The sequence below is a fragment of the Hoplias malabaricus genome, unplaced genomic scaffold (genome assembly GCF_029633855.1).
Source record: "Hoplias malabaricus isolate fHopMal1 unplaced genomic scaffold, fHopMal1.hap1 scaffold_70, whole genome shotgun sequence".
Taxonomy (NCBI): Eukaryota; Metazoa; Chordata; class Actinopteri; order Characiformes; family Erythrinidae; genus Hoplias; species Hoplias malabaricus.
The window spans coordinates 167,155-175,672 of record NW_027100952.1 but is presented as its reverse complement, the minus strand read 5'-3'; the positions used below and the strand labels follow the sequence as shown (position 1 = coordinate 175,672).

Genomic DNA, 8,518 nt, shown 5'->3' with positions numbered 1-8,518 from the left:
ACACACACACACACACACAAAGCCATTTTAAACCCACTGAACTCCGTACCTACTCCTTTAGAGCGACCTCGGGAAGTCTTCGCGCGGAAAAATCCGAACTGATTCCGAAAATATTCAAAAACCTCCCGAAGCCCGAGAAATGTTTGCGGGAGAAAAGCCAACGCAGTGATACACACACACACACAAACACACACACACTTTACATACACGCTTACACACGTACGTTTACTCCGCCTGCACCCGCCCGGACAACTAAGCCCCGCCCCCTATCTCTGATTGGCCGCCGCCTTGTAATTCCAAAGCTGATAGGCTGATTTTACTGTCCGTCACCGTTTAGCCGCATCTTATTGGTTGCCTCCAAAAACAAGGAGGCCGTTAAAGAGTGAAACGTGGACAGTGATTGGAAGAGGAACAGCGCTCACTAGCGGCCAAATAACACACACACACACACACACGCATATATATTTAATTATGTACGTTATGGCCGATATCAGCCATAACATTAAAACCGCCTCTTTATTTGTCGTTCTCTGTGCACTCTCTCAGCTCCACTGTCCACACGGGAGCACTTTGTAGATCTACACTTACACACTGTACTACATCTGTTGCTCTGCATACTTGAGACTGAGATATCAACTCACCAGAGGAAGCACCAGCATCCGGATGAAGATGAGACCAACCGAAGATGTCCAGTCCAGGTGAGTACGCATCGCATCAGCCGGTCCAGAACACGCCAAAGGACCCAAAAACAGAGAAATATACACAAACGTGAGGAGAGGATCGGATCTCTGAACCAGCTGCTTTGAATTCGGACCCTGTACCGGGTTCGTAACACGCTGTACGTTATACGAGGGAATGCCTCACCTGAACGCAGAGTCCCGAGAGACCACCGTCAACTCTCCAGAGGTGGGATACCAACCAAGTTTGTTCAGTATTAGGAATCTGTGTCCTTCCCGCTGAGCAACTGAGTTGCTGGTGGTCTCCAGGGACTGTGTGTTCGGGTTTCACAGAGTGGGACTCATTCACTCGCTTAAGGGCAAGGCCTCCCTGTTCCTCCAGGTTGGTCCAGGGGGCTCTGTCTGTGGTCACACAAGACCAGTGGTGCCCCCCAGAGGCAGATTGTGATGTTGGCTGTGGCTGCAGTATATCAATCAGCCTCTAACCAATCTGAGGGATGTACTTTAAAATACTAAGAGAATGCCTTAAGTATTAATTACTATTAGTTAGTAATACTTTATATTAGTTAATGTATAATTCATGTATGGTACTTAATCATTTTAAATAATTACTGAATACTTTTTAGTAGCGTATAGTACTTACTGAATACTTAAGAGTACTTAAATAATAATTAATAAATGTACCGATTCATATGTAGTAGTTACTGAATACTTTTGTCATACTTTCATTCATTCATTCATTCACTGTCTGTAACCCTTATCCAGTTCAGGGCGGTGGTGGGTCCGGAGTCTACCCGGAATACAGGAACATAGCCTGGAGGGGGCGCCAGTCCTTCACAGGGCGACAACACACACTCACACATTCACTCACACCTACAGATACTTTTGAGTCTCCAATCCACCTACCAACGTGTGTTTTTGGAGCGTGGGAGGAAACCGGAGCACCCGGAGGAAACCCACGCAGACACAGGGAGAACACACCACACTCCTCACAGACAGTCACCCGGAGGAAACCCACGCAGACACAGGGAGAACACACCACACTCCTCACAGACAGTCACCCGGAGGAAACCCACGCAGACACAGGGAGAACACACCACACTCCTCACAGACAGTCACCCGGAGGAAACCCACGCAGACACAGGGAGAACACACCACACTCCTCACAGACAGTCACCCGGAGGAAACCCACGCAGACACAGGGAGAACACACCACACTCCTCACAGACAGTCACCCAAAGCTGGTCTCAACCCCACAACCCTCCAGGACCCTGCTGCGTCACTGTGCCACCCTCTTTTTCATATTTAATGAATAATTTAAAGTCGTTACTTATTACATTTTAGTAGTTAATTAGAAATTAAGAACTGAACAATTAATAGTATTAAGTGAATAATTAAGAGAAGATACTGAGTAATTTAAAGTAGCTACTAAAAGCATGTTCACGGTTATTGAGTAACTATTAGAAAATACTAAACAATTAAAAGTTGTTAATGAATAATTCATGGTAAGAACTGAATACTGAATATTTATTAGTAGTCAATGTATAATAATAATAATAATAACAAGCCTGTAATGTAAGGGCTTAGCACATGTTTGAGCGTGGTATGAAATTAAACAAGAATAAAATGACCCAGACGTTCCCACCATGCCCCCAGTGATTCCGGGTAGACTCCGGACCCCCCACGACCCTGAATTGGATAAACGGATTCAGACAATGAATGAATGAATGAATGAATGAAAAAGACCCAGACAGACCAAGCTCACCTGAGTGACCGTTAGTGACCTCCTCCGATCGTCCGAGCTGTAAATAAAGATTTTTAAATAATTAGCACTATATATTTATGATTGATAACTCTCTTTCTCTCTCTCTCTCTCTGTCTCTCTCTCTGTCTCTCTCTCTCTCTCTCTGTCTCTCTCTCTCTCTCTCTCTCTGTCTCTCTCTCTCTCTCTCTCTCTCCTTCTGTCTCTCTCTCTCTCTCTCTCTCTGTCTCTCTCTCTCTCTCTCCTTCTGTCTCTCTCTCTCTCTCCTTCTGTCTCTCTCTCTCTCTCCTTCTGTCTCTCTCTCTCTCTCTCTCTCTCTCTCTCTCTCTCTCTCCCTCTCTCTCTACTGCTGAATGTAAAAAAATCAAATTACAGTCAAAAAGATTTATCCTGCGTCCACCATCTGGCCCCGAGAAATCAAAACAAAACAAAGAGAGACAGAGAGGGACAACAAAGAGATGCACTCCTCCGGCTCGGGCTCAGTCCCCGTCCTTTACACAACACCACCTTTAGGATGGAGCTAAAAACAGAACTAATTCCTTACCTCTATAAATAGCAATTCTGACACTAGTCAAAGTTCAAAGAGGCTTAACCTCTTAAAACCTCAAGGTCCTGGGAGTGTACACCCTTCACTTTTTGATGCTGATTTGCATGCAGGCTCCTGAATAATAATCATAATCATCATAATAATAAACCTTAAAGGTCCTATAAGTCATTTTCACCAACCGAAGTATGACCATTTATTATTGACATATGTGATACTTTAAAGTCACAACTCACAGGAGATCCACAGAATCAAATGACTTCCTTCAGTATGTGATCCACGGAGGGGGTCCCCCACATGGAGACGGCCATGTTTAACAGGGTTTAGCACAGAATCTCTGATGCACTGACACATCCCGGCCAGTAGGTGTCAATATAAAAGCAGTTTCATAGATTTAATGTGGTTGCTCCGGGGTTCCCCTACAGTTGCAGGGTGTAATTCAGTTTTACAGCACTTTCTGTACATTAAGAAGGAGGGGAAGGGAGTGGGGGTGTTTTCCTACCCTCTTCTAAAAGTTACACAGTGCAGTTTCTGCAGTGCTGAGCCGGGAGTAGCTATGATAGAGGCTCTATTCTCCCTGTTGCAGCTCAGTGGAGAATCACAATGATTTTGAAGCTGTAATTTTAAGGTAAAAATTGTACCTATTGTTGCTTTAAAGAGGTTAATGAAGACATATTTTAAAAACTACTAATGCATAAGTTTAACGTGTGTAATTTTCCGTTCAATAATATTAATAAAATAATTCTAAGCTAGGCTTTTTAAAGGGAAGGTCTGTTATTGTGGGTCAATTACAGTTCTCTCTGTTGTTTACATTCTGAAGCGCCATGTCTTTTAATGTGGAATGGTGTGTTTGAGGGGGACATGACCGTTGTGTGTTCGCAACTGAAGTGTAAATTGTCTGTAAGTGTTTATTCACTGTTTGAATTCCCACAGAAACTCATGTGTAACCCGAGCTGTTTAGTTTTGTAGCACTTTCCCTCTACGTTTACTTTCATGCAGTTAGCGCTCTCCTGAATTTAGAGTCAGTTCCACCTTAAGTAATGTAACTGTAACAGCAAAAATAAGTCAGTGTTACCCCCCTATGGAGCAGGAATAGAGCAACATCCTCATCTCGGTCGGTGCTTTTCAGCGTTTGGAGTCTCTCCGTTGTCTAAAAACCTTCAGATGGCGTTTCTCTGCCGTGAGCAGAGAGAGAGAAAGCCTAGCACCGGACCCAGACACTTTGTTTTTTTACCCATTTACAGATACTGGGGCTTCGTAAACATGTTAGAGCGGTTTCCAGAGCAACTGCAGAGCAGCACACAGGGTTTTAATCTTCTGGCTGATCTGTGTGGATGTGTGCATTCTTTCTCTTGCCGTTTTTCTTGCAGTGAGTTGTCTGCTGTCAGTAAACGGTCTGGGAATAACGTACAGAGGATTTAACTGATTTCCAAGGAATTTATCTTAGCTGTTGTAGGTGTGGCTCCTGAGCCCTCAGCTGATGTTGATCGGCCTTTTATCCGTGTTGAAAACCCTCAGCAGTCACAAAGAGATCTTATCACTTTCCCATGTTTGTCATGACTCATGTTTCAACGTTGTCACTCTTTAAATATTTGCCCAATGCACTGAGAAAAGGAGGAGAAACATGAACCCGAACCCAGGAGGTCCCACTGTGTAATTACTGAGCACTAGAGCCCTGTTTTTCCTTGGGATTATATCAATCATTCAGGCCGGACCTCTCAGCACAGCTGTAACGAGACGCCAAGCTTATTTACTTCTACTTAAAGTGAATCATACTCTAGAGCAGGGTGCCCAGTGTGTCACTGAGATCGATCAGTCACACCCTGCACGCGGGTCATTTACATAACGCCTATCTGCCTTTTCCCTCGTGAACTCAATTAAGTCCTAATATCAGTCCACAAATGATGATCTGGAAACCTGTTCACACACTCACACAGTCACTCACACTCTCACCCAGTCACTCACACACTCACTCAGTCACTCACACACTCACCCAGTCACTCACACACTCACCCAGTCACTCACACACTCACCCAGTCACTCACACACTCACACCTGTGAACAGTTTCACACACTCACCCAGTCACTCACACACTCACTCAGTCACTCACACACTCACCCAGTCACTCACACTCTCACCCAGTCACTCACACACTCACCCAGTCACTCACACACTCACCCAGTCACACACACTCACACAGTCACTCACACACTCACCCAGTCACACACACACTCACAACTGTGAACAGTGTCACACACTCACCCAGTCACTCACACACTCACACCTGTGAACAGTTTCACACACTCACCCAGTCACTCACACACTCACTCAGTCACTCACACACTCACCCAGTCACTCACACTCTCACCCAGTCACTCACACACTCACCCAGTCACTCACACACTCACCCAGTCACACACACTCACACAGTCACTCACACACTCACCCAGTCACACACACACTCACAACTGTGAACAGTTTCACACACTCACCCAGTCACTCACACACTCACCCAGTCACTCACACACTCACCCAGTCACACACACACTCACACCTGTGAACAGTTTCACACACTCACCCAGTCACTCACACACACTCCTGTGGACAGTTTCACACACTCACCCAGTCACTCACACACACTCCTGTGGACAGTTTCACACACTCACTCAGTCACTCACACACTCACCCAGTCACTCACACACTCACCCAGTCACTCACACACTCACCCAGTCACTCACACTCTCACCCAGTCACTCACACACTCACTCAGTCACTCACACTCACCCAGTCACTCACACACTCACCCAGTCACTCACACACTCACCCAGTCACACACACACTCACACAGTCACTCACACAGTCACTCACACACTCACACCTGTGAACAGTTTCACACACTCACCCAGTCACTCACACACTCACCCAGTCACACACACACTCACCCAGTCACTCACACACACTCCTGTGGACAGTTTCACACACTCACCCAGTCACTCACACACTCACTCAGTCACTCACACACACTCACACCTGTGGACAGTTTCACACACTCACCCAGTCACTCACACACACTCCTGTGGACAGTTTCACACACTCACCCAGTCACTCACACACTCACCCATTGAGCTTTAATCAGAACTAGCGTCCATGCTCAAGTGTAAATTTAATATTCATTTTTCTTTATATTTATAATATTTGTTCCTGAAAATACAAATGTAATAATAAACACATATACTTTTATGAGCATACACATTGCTTACAGTACACAGCTGTTACTGTTATATTTTAGCAGCTGTATGTTTGAGTTAGTTGGTTTTATAATTATAAAAGACTCTTCGTAGTTATACTGACACCTAGTGGCCTGGATGCATAAGAGATTCTCTGGGGACTCACTCTATGGAGCATAAACTGGTTAATTCAGGGCTGACAAAGCAGTTTAAATGTGAAAATGTGACTTGTTGCTTCTTTAAAAAACTAGCATGTGAGCATTAGGCAGTTTGTTAGCACCATGCTAATTGGTCACATAAGATTCTGTTAGTTGTTAGCATCATTAGCTACATAGCTCCAGGGCAGAGATAGAGAAAATCTTCAGACACTAAATATGGCCTAGCTCATTCGGCTAAATGTGAGAAACAGCAAATGTGTAGACTTAATCTATCTGTTAGCCAAACTAGCACTTTAAACCCCCCTGCTTACATCTTACCTGTAAGTGTGAGCTCCTACACCTGTTCTCCACTTCACCTCTTCACCCGGACCGGACTCTCCGTACCTGAAACCCAATCAGCAGGTGTAAGGTTACGCAGCACAAAAGCAGGTGTGAAGGGAAAGAGCTGTGGATAAACCAGGCTCTGTAAATAACACCAACTTCATAGGTACACCGCAGCCCGATTATAAACGCTCCAGTTTCCAAATACATTCAAACCCAGACTCAGAAAACCAGATTCTTCACGGCACTGGGGTTCAGCCCCTGGGAATCAACACTTGTGAATAAGAACAACATCTACACTGCACAGACATGTCTTTATGTGACCCCTAAAGGACGACCAGCACAAACTCTGCAGCCATTTAAAAGCTCTAGTAGCACTGCTTTGTCTGATCCACTCTCACAGCCCAGCGTTCAGATGTGGGCCACTTCTTCCAAAGATACAGACTGCATTCAAACTGCATTTGGCCCCCGTTGCAAACTGGATGTGACCTAAATGTGGTGGAAACCGTGACCTTTGGCAAGTGGGCCAAGAAAATGAAGGATGTGGTCCAGAATCATTTTAGCTTTGACATAGACTTCCATCAAACTTCGTCTGAGGTTTGCTAACATCACTCTGCATCAGAGAGAGTGGAAAATTATATTAACTAATAATACCCTGAATAACATTTACCCACTGTCATTACAAACATATATATAATAATTATTGCAGCTGTTGTTTTGAGTTTTGTATCAGTATTCCTCCTAACTCCGACCGTCCCCTAATTCCGGCCACTGCCGTATTTGGTGCAAGTCCGCTCTCTCTCTTCGCCAATCGCAGTGGGTAAAACAATAAAATATAAGGTCAAGCCCTAGTAGGGCATTTAAACATCAGTCTTGCAGGAAATCACACATCTAAACAATATTTAAGTGTCTCTAACAGTGTTGTAATTCTTTGTGTGCAAAACTGCATGTAGAACACAACACATTTCCATTTCGCGACAGATATTTCCCTCAATGTAAAAGTTAGCTTAGCGGTTAGCTTCTTTTTCTCTGAGGGGAAAATCTACCGCCATTTTAATCCTTACATGTAGAGTACGGATACCAACTCAGGACAAACGTAATCTCATTGTGAACCTCTCAAAACCACTGAATGTGGTAGAAACTGTCTCGTTTGACTGTCACAAGCAGGGGAGGTGGCCGAAGTTAGAGGGCACTAATAATCTTAGCAGCATTGGCACCTACTTAAACAAAACCGTCTTTATTTAAAAACATATATACTGTCAAAGTCAAACAGCTACACACATATGTCTCCTGAAAAAACGTTTATTTGAGTGAGTAAAGTTCTTATATTTATTTACAGTTAGCTAGGATTCCTGATATTTCATTTTCAAGTGGCTGGAACTTGGGGTCCCTACGCTAGTAAATATTTTACTGAAAATAATGTTAGTTACTCAGCGCCATCTTCTGACGCTCGGTTTTAGTGAAACGCGAACCTTAATTATGTCACTCGCGGAGCTCCGTAGTTGTTTACAAAGCTGCAGCGCGGCGCCACGCGGTGAGAAAAACAACCAGAGAAACGCGAGCCCAACAAAACAGCACCATTAACCGTTATTATTATTATTATTATTATTATTATTATTATTATCTTTCAGAGAGAGTGAGATAGAGAGACAGTGAGAAAGAGCGAGAGACGAACAGAAAGAGAGAAACTGAGAGAGACAAACAGAAAGAAAGACAGTGAGAAGTGAGAGAGAAAGAGAGAGAGACAAACAGAAAGAAAGACAGTGAGAGAGAGAAACAGTGAGAAGTGAGAGAGAAAGAGAGAGAGACAAACAGAGAAACAGAAACG

The 8,518-nt window shown here is 44.2% G+C and overlaps 1 protein-coding gene across 1 annotated transcript in view; it reads right to left on the bottom strand.

Annotated features, from left to right (window-relative positions):
• The window catches only part of epb41l2 (erythrocyte membrane protein band 4.1 like 2), a gene marked incomplete at its 3' end in the record, with an annotated part of 36,493 nt that extends 36,286 nt beyond the window's left edge, over positions 1–207 (bottom strand). The window contains exon 1 of the mRNA XM_066658890.1: positions 50–207. The remainder of the gene's footprint in view (positions 1–49) is intronic.
• Positions 208–8,518: the final 8,311 nt, after the last annotated feature.